General features: G+C 37.1%; 1 protein-coding gene across 2 annotated transcripts in view; it reads right to left on the reverse strand.

Annotated features, from left to right (window-relative positions):
• Positions 1-12,460, reverse strand: part of LOC134845556 (netrin receptor UNC5A-like) — a 63,159-nt gene extending 50,699 nt beyond the window's left edge. Inside the window, exon 1 of one of the 2 annotated variants that reach the window (XM_063862500.1) lies at positions 11,949-12,460. The gene's annotated coding sequence lies outside the window, so the exon portion shown is untranslated. Of the gene's footprint in view, positions 1-10,282; positions 10,479-11,948 lie in introns of those variants that run through there. The other variant, XM_063862499.1, reaches the window with a different exon arrangement.
• Positions 12,461-15,730: the final 3,270 nt, after the last annotated feature.

The raw sequence follows: 15,730 nt of genomic DNA on the forward strand, positions 1-15,730 counted from the left end.
TGTATAAAAAAAATAAATCTTAAAGCTAATAAATAGCTGAACAAAAACATTTTCCAAGCATAAACAGTTCGTCACTTTCTTCGAAAATGAGAACAACAACGCTTTCTGAAATATTGAAATCAGACGCCAACTCAGTGTACAAAAAACTAACAACATTGTTCGTACCACGGTCATACTTTGAATTTTACAACTGACCTAAAGATCCATTGATCAAGACTTCAAAAAAAAAACTTTTTAAAAATTGATGAAAATTCGAAATGCAATTGAATGAAAAAGATTTTTTTTTCAGAATTTTTTAACAAAAATCTTCACTCCACACGCTATCTAAAGTATAAAGAGATTTAGCTAGTTTCCTGCATCGTTTTAATAGATGCAAAATGAAACTCGAAGATTCTTTTTGAAACTGGGATAATTAGAATTATACAAAAATCACCTCTATTGTGTTGAAAGAACGATATAGATTGATTGCGCGTTAATTGTCAATGTTGTAAGCCACCTAAGCTTAGTAAAATTATCAAAGGTGAATTCATATTTTCATTTGACCTCAAGCCGTCAATACTTTTCAGATGATATAAAACAACTCATTGAAAAAAGACTAGTTGAAAAACAACCTGAAACTTATTTGAAGAAAAAACCAACCACACAGAGCATCGTACTTGATCCGGCATTTTCTTCACAAAAGTTTCAATTTTTCAATCAACTTTTTTTGAATGGATGGTTTTCTATCATCTTGAAAGAGTTGACGACTTGAGCTCAAATTTAATTGTAAATTCACCTTTGATAACTTAGTGGCTAGAAAAGTGCCAATTTGGCTAGCTTGAGACAATTGTCTCTTGATTTATTGCGTTCTTGTAAAGCGTTATAAATGATTTAGTTTTCAAATTTTAGTTATCAGTATGAACATGGTCTATGGCACAGCTACTAAGTAAAAAATTAAAAAGTAGAAAAAAATAAATAACAATTAAGCAATTAACAATCTAAAAATCAACAATTTTTGGTCTTTTATTCCGACTTACGAAGAAATAACGAAAAATTTTAGGCAAATATTTCATTTTTATTTCATAAGTCGGAAAAATAAGGCCATACATTGAGATGTTTGCTAGCTTTGAACATAAACAGAAAATATTGTGATGCAAATAGTTGATTACAAAATTATTGATAGTTTAAATGTTATTTAACTATACCTACTTGTTTAAAATTTGACTTACTAGCTGTACCATAGACCACCCGCATTGGAATTTCATGGATACAAATCATTCATATTTGGTTTTCATTGTCAATCTCAATAAGTTTCAAACACAATCTATTAGAATCGATAAAATTGGATTATTAGCCCAATATTTTTTCAATCAATATAATTTATTTTAATTGGGGAGATAAAAGAAGTACAACAAAAAAAACAGCCAGAAAACAAACGGGCTTTTGTATAAAGAAAAACATGACTTTCTTTTTCTTAATTTTTCATGTTTAATATTTAGTTAAAAATTATTTTTGTTTTGTCTAGTTTTGCAGAAAAAGTGCAACAAGCTAATAAACAATTTTCTGCAGAAAACATTTGATTATAATGATTTTTTGTGGAGAAAAAAAATCGATTTTTATGAAATTATGTTGAAAGAAAAATGGTTTATAATGGAATTTTTGGTATGGAAAAATATCAACTAAAATCCATAAAAAAATTGACTTAAATTTTAAAACTGGCATCTATAATCAATTATTTTGTGCAATATTTTTGTCTATTTTTGAGAATCAGTATATCGTAACGCCAAAAATTTATTAGATAAATTTTAGATTGACAAATGTTAGTTTGACAAGTGGGAGGGAGGTTCTAAAAAACACGAGGGGGGGAAATTTTTTGAGGTGTAAAAATTATCTAAGCATATTTTGAAGCGCAAAAATTTGAGAAAATCGTTGGCTTGAAATTATTTTTTTTTTTTTGAAATTGGCGAAACCTAAACTCGAAATTATTTGTTATACTGCGTCTTCAAGGGTAATTTTCAACAATAAATTTTCTCTCGCAAGTCGTAATATTACCATCATCACTTGAGGGGATCATTTGGTCCATCTGCGTAGCATTGATAGCTTTTATGATACCTAATTCTTTCCTCGTTGTTCCAATAATCAGGCTTTATTCTTTTTCTTTGACCTTTTTTGCTTCCAACTAATTACTCTTATATTACTCTGGGGTTCTTTTTCTTCCTCTTATGTAAAGCTCTAATTAGAGAATAGTCGAAAGGTCATTTCTTTATTTCTTTTTTTCTTTTTCATCCCTAAAATAAATTTATTCACTATTATCTTTTCTCTTTATCAGAACAAAAAGCTGTTTGTACAATAGACGCTAAGAATTTGGTTAAAAATTGTAATCACAAAAAATTAAAAAAAAAAAAAAAAGCAAATCTTTTTTTTCAGAAATGCATGGAAACATAAAACCCAAGCTCATATTGTATCAAAACAAACTTGAAGTGCTGAAAGGCAACAAATTTTTTCCAACAATATACTTATATAATGGTTACTCCCGCCATCTCTTATCTATCTTCAGATATTTTTCCCTAATCGAATGGTATAAATTAATTACTCACGGGAATACGGAAAACACCTTGGGGATTAAAATGGAGCCTAGCAAGATGCAATTTATCATCTAGCTCTCATTTATTTGCATCTCCCAATGATCAAAAAATAATTTGAAAGAACGCACTTGAATTAGAAATTGGAGTATAAAATGAACACATTTTTCTAGAAGGCTGAAAAAAGACAAACACTGAAAGAAAAAGAAAAACGCTAATGATTGGCCCATTATTTCAGCTGAGTTCTTAACTTCTGGCCTAAGGTCAAAACATATAAAATGCTGTTTAGCCGCGATTTGAGCCCAATAATATCATGGTGCTCAAATGGTGTGAAATTCTCCTGCGGTAATTGGGTACATTTCGTGTGGTACTATTTTTTTATAACTTTTGCCTTGGAAAAATCGATGATGTCATCTCAAGATGCATGGCGGGGAAAGTTATTTCCTTGGCCACACGAAGCCTGTGTTTGTTTTCAAAACAGCCCCGACCCCGAAATAAAATACGCAGCCTGAAATCATTTCATATAATGCATTTTCATAAAAATTATGAACAAACTAAGAAATAAAACTCTCTCTAAACGCTCTCAACATTTACCTGTCTTTAATATAGTACTGCTTCTGCTGCACGAGAAATAAGATCAAAAACGTTCGTATTCACGATTCAGGTATCTTTAGGAATCACTTCTAGGTTTTGCAAGACAGAACAAAATCAATGAATAATTACCTTTCTAAAATGTTACTCGAATCATTTAACAGCTGCGGCAACAAATTCCAATTACTTGGCAACTTTAAGAGGAAAAAGTTCATTTTTCGAAGGCATTGAATTTTGATGAAAATGGAAGCTAGCTTGATTAAAGATCATAATATTGTATAATCTGTGCGTATAATACAATATTATGATCTTTAATCACGCTAGATTCTATTTTCATCAGAATTCAATGCCTTCGAAACATGTAATTTTTCATCTTAAATTTTTCCTTTTTCGTCTCAAATCTTAATCGACAAATCCAGATTTAAGTCATAGATTGTATTGTAATGATATATTGAGGCAATGTATCATTACAATCTCTGACTTAATGATTTAAATCTGGATCTGTCGATTAGTTTGCCCCCGGTTATGTTTGACTGGCTGGATTCAAAAGAGAAAACTGACGATAAAATAGCAATGAAGAAGGTAAAAAAAAGACAGCTGAGGAAAAACGTAATTGGGAAAAAATACAATTTCATGGAAAAAAAAACACCGCATGAAAAATTTTAGGAAAAAATTATTCAAAAAACGCTTTAATAGGATATATTCACAGTCGTTAAGAAGTATTATGTTTTTTTTTGGCAACTGGGCTGGTGGACGGGGCTTCTAACGGAAAAAAAATAAGAGAAACCTTTTTAATGAGGAAACAGAAAAAGAAAGCTTAACAGAACGAAGGCAAAAATCCCTTTAAAACTGTGAAAAATGCAGGTTCAATATCTTTAATTCACTGAACTAAGATTGACTCGTTTAGTCTTTAACGGTTAACAACAATGAATCCAAACATCGCAGACTAAACTTAAGGTTGGCAGGTATTAATTAATTAGTAGCCGCACCAGACACATAGCTAACCAATGGCGCCAACACGTAATATATGATTAGATACTATATATGACATTCCCTCAACAATCAATTTTCAAACAACTGTTTTAAAATTATCCAACGGAAATGTTTGAGTTTTAGACCAGCGGTAGTCCACCCTCTCCCTGGGCATGAGTTTTAGTTTAACAAGTTTCTTGAGTTTCCTTTTTCACTCCCTCTTTCAATTGTGCCTTCCTGCTCAATTAGTGTCCCGCTCTCTGTCTTCCTCTCCTTTGGATGTTCTCGCTTTCAATATACTATCTATCATAACCCCGCCGAATTTAGATACCGCCGTCCGCTTCCTGGTACTTTTCCGTGATCCTGTTCCATCTTCTGATTCTTGACTAGAGTATGATACGAGACGTAAGCGTCGTACTCGTTCCCCTTTCTTTTTAGAATGTTTCCCCCCTCGTCCTTCGTTACTCAAATTTGGGGCACTCCCCCCTTGCTCGTTGCTCATAGTCTGGACCTCCGTGTCCACCCCCTGGGATTTTCCAGCTCCGCTTCCTTCGGATAAGTTTGGTCTTCCAATTCCGTTTTCTACATCGTTATTCATTTTTGGTTCATTTCCTTCCACATCTCGCCCTGGTGCTAATGTTGAGTTCCCTGCGTGTTTGGAAATTGTTATTGGCTCGTACTCCGAATCCGAATCGTCCTCCTCCGCTGGTGAAAATTCTCGCACTCTATTATCAGCCTTACTCTGTGCGCTTGCTTTACTCTGTGTGCTCGTCCCTGCCGCCTGTTCGTTCGCTGCTCGCTTTAGTTCCGCCCGACGTTGCAATGCACTCATAGCTGGGAGTGGTAGTGTTAGCTTACTCGCGGTAGTTGGCGCGTTCGATTTGATGACTTTCTCGGCAACCCCACTTTTCCTAAGTACAGAGCCATTTGCTAGAGTTATAGTGTGCTTAGATTCGCGAATTACTTTTTGGTTTATGGGTCTATACCTTTTATTGCTATCCTTGAGTCGTTGGAACAACAGTTCGGTCCGTTTACTTGGCTGTTTAGACTTTCCCCCACAAGCCTGTTTCCCGTCCCCGTCAGCCATTGGTGTTCCATCCGCCGCCGAAACTAGTTGATTTTGTGTCAGTCGCCTAGGGTGATTCATATGATCGACATCAAACTCCACGTCGGATCGTTCTTCCCAATCCGTTGCCATGGGTTGGATGTTCCTCGGAGCTCTGGGGTCAGTAGAATCTAAATAGGCAGATTTTTGTTTCAACACTCTGGCCCAGTTTAGGTTTTGCAGGGTTGGCTTTTTCGTAAGATTTCGCAGTACCGTATTGGCTTCTCTGCCGTGATGAGCTTCAAACGGCGATATTTTGAGAGTAGCATTTGGGGCAAATCTTAGAGCACTCAAGGCTCGTTCTATCATTGATTCTAAGTTTCCACTATCTTTTTCTTTAGCGTAAGTTAAGACAAAGTTTTTCAGACTGCCAATGGTACATTCGACACACCCGGTGGCGCGATGATCATTCACGGGTGAATAAATTATTTCAATTCCTTCGGAATTGCAAAATGATTTAACTGCATTCGATGTGAAACTTGTACCTTGATCCATAAAAATTTTCCTAGGGACACCATGTTGAGATATGTATTGTTTAATGAACTTAAGGACCTTGTCGCTTTTATTATTTCCGCAGATCATTGCAGAGGGCCAACGTGAAAATCGGTCAACCGCTACCAAGACATATTTACTTGATTCATTTAAGTATCTAATTGGACCCCAAAAATCAAGCTGTAGGCATTCGTTCGGCTCGCGTGGTTCATAGATCTTCCCAACATCACCTTTGGCGCATAAACTAAATTAAGGCTTTTACCTGCATCGGTGCATTCCTTGCATCCATCCGCAGCTGCGACTAAACTCCGGTGGAGATAGGGAAACCAGACATCCCTCGCAGCGTCGAACATACTCGAGCGCCCATGGTGAAACGCATGTATCCGATTAACCACAGCCTTCCTGAGTGGTATGGGGATGACGAGTCGTTCGTCCATCCACAGACAATTTTCCCGCACGTGGAAATCATGTGTGTGCTGTCCGAGGTAGGCACCCATTGCTCTGACCTTCTTTTCCAAATCCGGGTCCTTACTCTCCACCAGTTCTTTTATTGCGCGCATCTGGGGGTCCCCTTTATAGTTCGCTTCCACGAGCTTCAGGTTGAATAGCTCCGGCAGTGCACTGCTTTTGCGGACTATCTTGCAGTCCCGGGGGATTACTGACATGATGACGTTCCCTCCTGCTGGGTATGCCGCCGGAAAAAGTTCACCTCCGAATGCCGAAGGAATGGAGATGACTGTGTTGCATCGAATGTCCCTGGTGTGATGCGTCTCCGCCTCCAATCGTGCATCCACAATCTCCACCTCGCTGCTACTGCCGCTCGTTATTTCTGGATGTTTCAACAGTAATTTATTTAATTTCTTCAAATTAAGTGATGTCATTGTAGATATGTGTATTTTGTTAGATCGATAACTTGTTTTGTTAAATGGAGGACTACTGTTTACTGTGGAATTAATATCAGACTCACGTAGTTTACATTCGGTGATTGACTTTACTACTGTTGCGCTTTCCCGGTCATTACACTCAGCTATTCGTTTTAGTGGCTTCTGATTGGTCAACCGACGGTCACGCGTTTTGACGCCCTCTTCCGGTGGAATGTTAACTTTATCGTTTCCAACTTGAATATCTTTAGCTGAAACAATTGATTCCTTTGATGCTTTGATGATCCCTTTATTGGTATCAATATATCCGAGTGAATTGGTAATTGATTTCAATTTTGCCACTGTGAAAGTGTTATCATAAAGACTAACTTTCGTGGCTTCCCCCACCGGATGCCTTGAAAGGTAATCCGCCAGGCCAATTTTAGCCCCAGGCATGTGTTCAATGACAAAATCAAAGGGGATAATTCTATCAATCCAGCGAGTTAATCGACTGAACATAGTCTTGTTTTTCTTATTGTTCCCATTCAATAAAGATAGCAAAGCCTTATGATCTGTCACCACAGTAAATTTCCGCCCGAAAATATAATTTCTGAAGTATTCGGAGCCCCAAACTACGGCCAGCATTTCTAGCTCATTCGTCGAATATTTCTTTTCGGCCGCATTTAAAAACCGGGACGCAAATGATATTGGTCGCCAACCCTCGGTGCCTAGTTGTTCGAGTACCGCCCCCAAACCGTTATGGCTTGCGTCGCACACGATACGTATATCCTTATGTACGTCGAAATGCTTAAGTTCGACAATGTTCGCGACTTGTTTCTTAATCGATTCGAACGCTGTTTGGCAGTCAATTGTCCAGAGGAATTCGTTCTTCTTACTTAGAAGTGGACGTAGAGGCGCCGAAGTTTCCGCTAACGCCGGTAAGTATTTGTGAAGACTATGGATTGACCCCATGAACGATTTCAACTGAGAGAGCGTTTTCGGGGCGGTTAATTTGTCAATTGGATCTGTTTTCCGCACCATTGGTGTAATCCCTGATTTCGTAATCCGGTGGCCTAACCACTCGCAAGTATTTTTCGCAAATTGACATTTTTCTAGCTTCAAAGCCATATTTTCTTTATCGAGTTTCGTTAAAATCTTCTCCACTAAAGCGATATGTTCGATCTTGGTACCTTTCGAAATTACTAATATATCATCAATGAAAGCATGCGCGCACGGAAATTCAGCCAGAATGGCATCCATGACCCGTTGAAATTCCGCCGGCATGGTTGTCAATCCGTAGAATCCTGTTTTGAATCGATATGTACCGGTAGAACGGCCTCCCACCAATGAAAAATTGCAATGTTTACTAGTGTTTTCATTTAAAGGAAGTTGACCGTATGCGTACGTGAGGTCCATCGTTGTAAAAAAACATCCCCCTGTTTGCGTTCGCTGATAGTTTGCCCTACGATGTCCATTAGTTCTTCAATATTGGGCATTTGGTATTTATTCTTATGCACTTGTTTGTTTAGTTCTCTAGATTCCAGTGCAAGTTTTACAGAACCGTCCTTTTTCACGGTGATGACAATAGGTGAAACAAAATATTTGTCTGAACATTCTTCCAACTTTTGGATATGACCCTGTTCCAACAGTTTTTCAATCTCCTTATCGACTTTTTCCTGTAATGTTATAGGTACTCGCCTACCTTTTTGTTGAATTGGAGTTAGGTTTTTGAAGAAATCTGCCTGCACCTTATAATTTCGAATGCGCCCTACCCTGTGAAAAAGATGTTGAAATTGCTTACAGAAATGTGTCTGCCACTCATCCAGGTCATTGTCCATCGCCACAGTTCCTTCCGTGGTATGTATGCTTTTCACCCCTTCTGTCGATGGTGCTTGTACCAGCATCAGTCCTAGTGAGGCATTAAATCCCTGCCAATAATAGACGGTCGGCACCCTCCGATGACGTTGATATCCGACGAACAAGTCCATCCATTGGAATGAAGCGTGACTTGCATCTTTCCCAGAAATTTTAACGGATTGTTTCCGTAATCGCGGATTTGGTCGTCTTGTGGATTCAGCGGTTTCAATTGTACGTTGACTGTCCCCAGGGTACGTTTTAGTTCCCCAATAGTGAAGATGGATATTGGCGAACCACTGTCAATCCAGGCTTGAGTTGCTTTGCCGTTGATTCTTAAGGCTAGTTTGGCCCCCGCGACTTTTAATTCCGTTTCCTCCTTCCGCCGAATTGACATAACCACATACTCCGTCGAACTATCCGAATCCCATCCATGTGCCGGTGTCTTTGAATCAGTCACCCATCCGACAGAACTTCCGTAATTGGATGCACTCTCCTCCGGATAATCTTGGGTAGTCCCGCCATTGGTGTTATCCTCATTTATCATGCCTACGCGACCCCTATTCGCCGATCGACGTCCTCTACAAGTTCGCTCATAGTGTCCCATTTTCTTGCAAAAATTGCAGGTTACATTTCTTGCTGGGCACTTTGGAATGTGGTCCGGGGTAAAACCACTCTGGTCGCAATTGTAGCACTTGCGATCTGCTGCTCCTCCGAGGCCCCTTGTGCCGCCCCTGCCAAATCCACGTCCGCCTCTTTGGAATGGACGACGGTACCCTCCTCTAATTGCGCTTATAGGCTCCGCTTTAATTTGTAGTGAACCCGCTGGTGCCGCAGTAAGTCCCCCACCGGATACTTTATACGACTTTGCGTATTTGTCCCCCCGTTCATATGACAAAGCAATCCGGTAGACCTCATCTGGTGTCTTAGTTGAACGGCATAGCTCCGTTTGGGCTTCCTTGTTGGACATATTTACTATGAATACATCACGTAACACCCGTCGTTCCAATGTTCCCAATGAGCATCTAGCGGCTAGTCCACTCAAAATGGAGTGAAATTCTTCTAGCGTTTCCCCGTCACGTTGTTTCCGAGATAGTAGCTGATACGTCTCGAATGTTTCGTTTCTTTCCTTGCGGAAAACACTCTCAAATTCATCCAAAACCCGTGGATATCGGGTAGTCGCCAGGTCCAGATGGGGCTTCCGGTTATGTAATTCGTCCTGTCCACGTTCCCCCAAACACAAATAGAGGTTAGAAATTAGTGTCTGCTCTGCTTCCACTCGATTTTTCCCATTCACCTCCTCTGGCAGACCGGTAATTTGCGCCTCAGTGAGCGTATTAGCAAAATAAAATGCCGTCGGATTGAATGAATGTTTTGCTATTACACCCCAGGTGAATCGTGTAATCCAATGCTCCCACAACATTGGTGCTTCCGTACATTTACTCGGCCAAAATGCCGTAATTTCCAGTGGATTTTTCCCTGATCCCGCGCTTTGTCCTGCTTGCTGCGCCATGTGAAAAATGCAGGTTCAATATCTTTAATTCACTGAACTAAGATTGACTCGTTTAGTCTTTAACGGTTAACAACAATGAATCCAAACATCGCAGACTAAACTTAAGGTTGGCAGGTATTAATTAATTAGTAGCCGCACCAGACACATAGCTAACCAATGGCGCCAACACGTAATATATGATTAGATACTATATATGACAAAACCTATTTTGAAATTATTTATTAGCCACCTCTCTGAGCATAACAACTCTCAACATTTTTCACTTTGGATGTTGCAAAAATATTTTTCTATTTAACTTCAATTCAGTCACTAGAAAATTGCTATTGTTACTTACATTCTGTTCATTGAAGTGTCAGAATTTTCGGTCAGAATGGAAATGATTAATATTAATAAAAAAATAAACAAATTCTTGAAAAAAGGAGGAGAATTCATCGAATACAACAAAACTTAATCAATACGTCTATACAGTTTTTGGTGCGATATTTAAATGAGATTTTGAGTCGTTCTAATTTGCAAATGAATTGGCCAAGAAGCGACTAACATGATTCTTTTCAAGTTATAAGTTGTTTAGTTTACTAAAATTTTACATCAACCAGCACAGAATAAAATTATGAAGATAATTTTAATTCATGTTACGGTCAAGCCGAATCAAAAAGCTATCAATAAAAGATAATAGTCAGCTTAAGAAAACACTTAGGTGATGAGCTGATAGTTATGGAACATTGAAAACCGGTTGCCTCTCGCTCAGGGTTTCAAGCCCCTGATCACCCTGAAGGCTGCCGCTTACCCGGAAAGTTTTCTCCGACATCCATTTTTGATTAGCTCAAAATAAAAAAAACTCTAAACGCCGGGTTAAATTCAGATGAAAATCATGAAATTCAGACTAACTGTTGACTTTTTAGAGTTGGAACAGGAAAAACAAACGACATGATACCACGCTAAGACACCTCAGAACGTTTTTTGAGGTTTTTAAACTATCTTTTAAACAACACTAAGCAATAGCTTCCCCCAACATAATTAAGAGTAAAAGTGATAAAAACAATTAGTAAATAAATACATTTTTTTTCGAGGAATTGACTTTTTCAAGACAATCGCCAAAAAACCAAAATAAAAACTATAGCATCTAGTTATCAAAACGTTGAAAGCAAGCTTCAAACGTTTTTTCTGCGGCTCTTATCCAGAAAATTGATAATTTTTTGCAATTGCAAACTACAATTTAAGTCGGGAACTAGTGTTTGATGGATTGTGCTGGGACAAGTTAAAACTTTTCGTTTGTTGTAGATGAATTTTGATTATAATCATAATCATAATAATAAATTGTTTCCAAACGATATCTAGTAACAGAGATATTTATAAAAACTTACAAATACAAATCGGAATCCTATGAGAAAACATCATAAAGCCAGCACGGCCCGTTTTCAGGTGTCTCAGTAAGCAGTAAACATTCCACAAAAATTTCAGATGTAAAAAAATCTTGAAAGAGGTAGAAAAATTTCCTGTTATGATAAAGAGTTTCCGGTTAAGGGCAAACAGTGAACTCCTATTGTCCGAATCACTAAGATTATGGGTAGTGGTAACCTCGTTGTCTCTCTGCGGGAAGAGAATTTCCTTCGAATAATCCTGAGCTATCCCCAAAAAAGCAAGCAAACTTCGAAGCAAATTATAAAAAGCAAGCATATCAGCTTTTTGCTATTTTATGAATAGCTTTTTTGGTCTTAATTTGATGAATTAATTTGAAATGTTTGCATTTTTGAGTTAATTAGGCTTATACTTATAGGCCTTTGGCGAAAAACTTAATTTTAGCCAGCTTGATAACTACTGCATCGGATACAACCGAACAGTTAAATATGCGCTCAAATCATCTGACACATTCGAACCTATAATCTATTATGAAAGTGCTCTATATTTCAATGGCTCTGGTTCACCGGAAAATACTCAAAAGTGAAAGCAGACAATTTTTTTTCCGAAAAAAATATGAACAAGATGAATAAATATCAAACCTGAAGTGTCAGCAGAACAATGGTTCCCCTACTTTGCAACTATTACCTTTTGTTTATTTCTGATGATCCATCTTTTAAACCATAACCTTGAGTATTTTACAACTAACTCCGTATAAATTGCTTCAATTTTTTTTTACAAGAAATTGTGGATCTTCATATGAGTTTTAAATGGTCGTTTTTGATATGACACAACTAATGTTTTTTGTAGCATTTCACGTTCTGCCAAACAGTAAACAGCGTCGAGAAGATCTTGAGTAATGATTTCAAGCAAAAATTCTACCAATAACAGGATTAAGGGATACTTGAAAAATCAAAACTTTGGTATTAAAAGCTAACTGTTCCTCTTTAGGCGTATTATGAAGGGTAGAAGTGAAAAAAAAACTATAAGCAACAGAATAATTCAGTTATGAAAAAGCAATTCAGTAGGTTGTTCTGTTCCACTAAAACGGGAGAGCTGGAAATGGAAGCTGGAAGTGAAAATATGTGGGCGCTAAGTGGGTCGCAATTTAAATGAGCTCAAAATGAGGGATCAACTCTTCTGCATTTGGTGTAGAAGTAACCCCTGGCTCAAAAAAGAGGCTGCAAATATTCACAGGGAGAAATTATGACTTCTTCAATCGCATAAAGATGTCTAAATGGTCATTCATCCGAAACCAAAATTGACAGATTCTCATGAAGACGAAAATTGACACAGTTCATGAATACTACAAACCAAAATGCAACAAAATATGAAAAATTGTTAAAAAGTATATGAAACCATATGTTGGTTGATAATATATTTATTAGTCTTATTCATTAACTAGTTAGTTTTCCAAAATACGCATTAATGCATAGGCAAAGCTGTATCGACCAGCCTAACCGTTGACTTTTGATTGACGATTATGATGCAAATTTTGTTAAATATTCGAAGGTATTTGGTAATTAGACAAAGTGGGATTTACTTCACTTGGATACTCAAAAAGAGAAGAGATTAAGTGAAAATATGGAATTGAACAAGATTTGGTATGTTGTGTTGGTATGATACCCACTCTCGTAGGTCATTAAGCAACCGTGTCATTAAACCGAAACTTATTCAACTACCCCTCCAAGTCAAAATTTCACACAAAAAAAATTTCCCAATTTGCTTCATCACTATAACGTCACAGATTAGAAAAGTATTGCATAAAACAAATGTATTGTATAATTTCGATTTGGATACTATGATTAGCTAATTTTTCTATCCACTGCGTGCAGACTGTTTCACAGCACAGTGGTATTGGTTAGAAAAAGGGTGGCGTTGGTACTTTTTCCTCCAAATTTATGCCAAATTTGCTTTACTTGTCACTTTTTACCATTCCAATACGCCTAAAAAGCAGTTCGCATTTCTGCGGCGTAAAATGGGAGTACGGGCACACTTCTATTCACATTCAATTCAAAAAGTAATCCTTTGCTTAACCGTAAAAAAAATTGTAATGATAATGGAACCCTATTTCAAATTTCTCTTCTACGTAAATTGATGGCTAAGCAGGAAATGAGCTGAACGAAATGATGAAAGGATAACCTAAGGGAGGATCAAAGTTACCAAGTACACGAGAAGGACGAGCTATATCAGCTACAGGACATATTGCTTCTCAACCTTCGACCGATTCTTGCATTTGTCATTTTGTGTAATTTATCTGCAGCAGATTTTTGATTTCGACCAATAGAGCGATCTCTCCCGCCTATTTTTGGCCGATTAGTCCTGAAACTTTGCTAGGATGCAACTTATTTAACAATTTACGCATTTTTCTGAGAGTGCGAGGGCTTGGGGTTAGTTACAAAAATTACAAAAAACTTGCCTACCATTTTATTAGTTTTCCTACTTCTCCCACAAGGTTAAACAAGACTGGTCGTATCAGGGCGAAGCCCTGAATGTTCCGACTGCCTTCTAAGATTTATGGAGCAATAATAACATTAAAAAATTAAATGAATTAAAACAAAGTGAAAAAAAAATTGTTCTAAAATTTGAACTTTTTTATGAAAATCATCCCCCCACACGCCATATAAAGTACAAAAGGATAGATATCGCTCCTTGTAACAAATAACTTATGGCAAATAAGCTTCTTTCAACCAATTTGGAACGATTTCTAAGACGGATTAACTGTGCGCTTACGCGTTAATAGCGCGAAATATGTCGCGCGTTAATTGTCCCAAATTGGCCAAAATGGCAATCTTTAAACCCCCGAAACTTTACGAAAAATGATTACAGGTAAAATATCTTTTCAAATTTGAGCTCAAGACAACAATACCTTTCGAATAATATTTAAAAATTCCGTCAAAAATGGCTAGTTAAAAAGTCGAAATTTGTCTGAAGAAAAAAAACCCACCCCGAGCACAAATATTCCGTTACTTTCGTATCGAAAGTCGGAACAAAAAGACCCCTTTTGCCAAAAAAAGTCCCGAATAAAGCAGAAGCGGTTTTTGGTCAGTTTTAACATGAGTCATCTGTTGAGAAAATAGTGCTTTACAACGCTCTCTCCCTTTTCAAAATTAGTAACACGGAGGCAAAGCTAAGCTTCGCGCCACTTCCGATACAACATAAACATAACAAAACATAGCAAGTCGAAAAAAAAGAATTATGTTGAAAAAACTAAAGAAACCAAAATGTTCGTATATTCAAAACAAGAAAACAAGGGGGCAAGTTTTTGGATTTTGCATTACATATGCTGGATGAAATGGGTTAGTTATTTTACTGGCAGGGTAGTTTTCGAGTCAAAAAGTTTACAAAAATTGATCAAAAAAGCACAAACTTGACTGTTCCGCGAATCATACTTTTTTGTGTAATAATATTTGAACGTAGCCGCTAGAGCAGCAGAGGTTCACACATCAGTTGTTTCGAGTGAATGCAAACACTCAAAATTTGAGAGTTTCGTTTTCAAAAAAAGTCAAATAGTTTCAAAAGACGAAACAAAAACCAATTACTGGTTTTCCTAGCGCCATAAATTTTTGTTTAGAAAAATTGAGCGTAGCCGCTAAGCAGGCGAGCTTCACATAACGCGTTCTATACATTTAACCCATAATCTCAGATTTGGGAGAGTAATTTTTGAGAAAACCAAAAAAATCTAAAATTATGGGTCAACCATTCCCCCCACAGACTTCTTCGAAGGCTGTAGACAGTAGGACAAAGAGACAAGGGGATTATGCAGGCACACAGGGGAGTAGGCGCTCTTTTCATTGATACACTTTTTAAAATTCCGGTAGAGTAGTTTTCTACTGAACTAAAAGTTTTGTTGAAATGTGAAAAAAATTTCTAAGCGTCTCAAAAAAGTATAAAAAAATCCAATCCCATACATTTTCATAATATCTGATTTTGTCGAACAAGATTTTACTCCGTCGAAATTACAAAATATACGTTGACTAAGCCGATGCAACATCAGCAGAAACCATTTCGTAAAAATTTTAAAAAAGTTTATCAAAATCCGACATGGTAAAATGACAAATTAAAAAACTTTCAAATATACTAAAAAAACACAATCAAAATAAAATCCTTGCTTTACAAACTAGTTTGATGAAAATTAGTACCAGATAACAAACAAGATATTTAAAACTAGAAGTGAAGATCCTCTCCTCTAGAAGTGATCCTGTGGACAAAGTTGTTTACGGGAAAAAAGTATAGTACCCGATTGCAATACCCTTGCTTATTGCAAGGGTAATAATAGCTACGAAGTTATCTAGGGAAGTTGTAAAAGAGCACCAATGTGGCAGCTTAGCTAAATGTAAAAAATATTGAGAACCATAATTTCAATAATTCAATATTTGGGAAA

The sequence above is a fragment of the Symsagittifera roscoffensis genome, chromosome 5, assembly GCF_963678635.1.
Source record: "Symsagittifera roscoffensis chromosome 5, txSymRosc1.1, whole genome shotgun sequence".
In the NCBI taxonomy this organism is placed as follows: Eukaryota; Metazoa; Xenacoelomorpha; order Acoela; family Convolutidae; genus Symsagittifera; species Symsagittifera roscoffensis.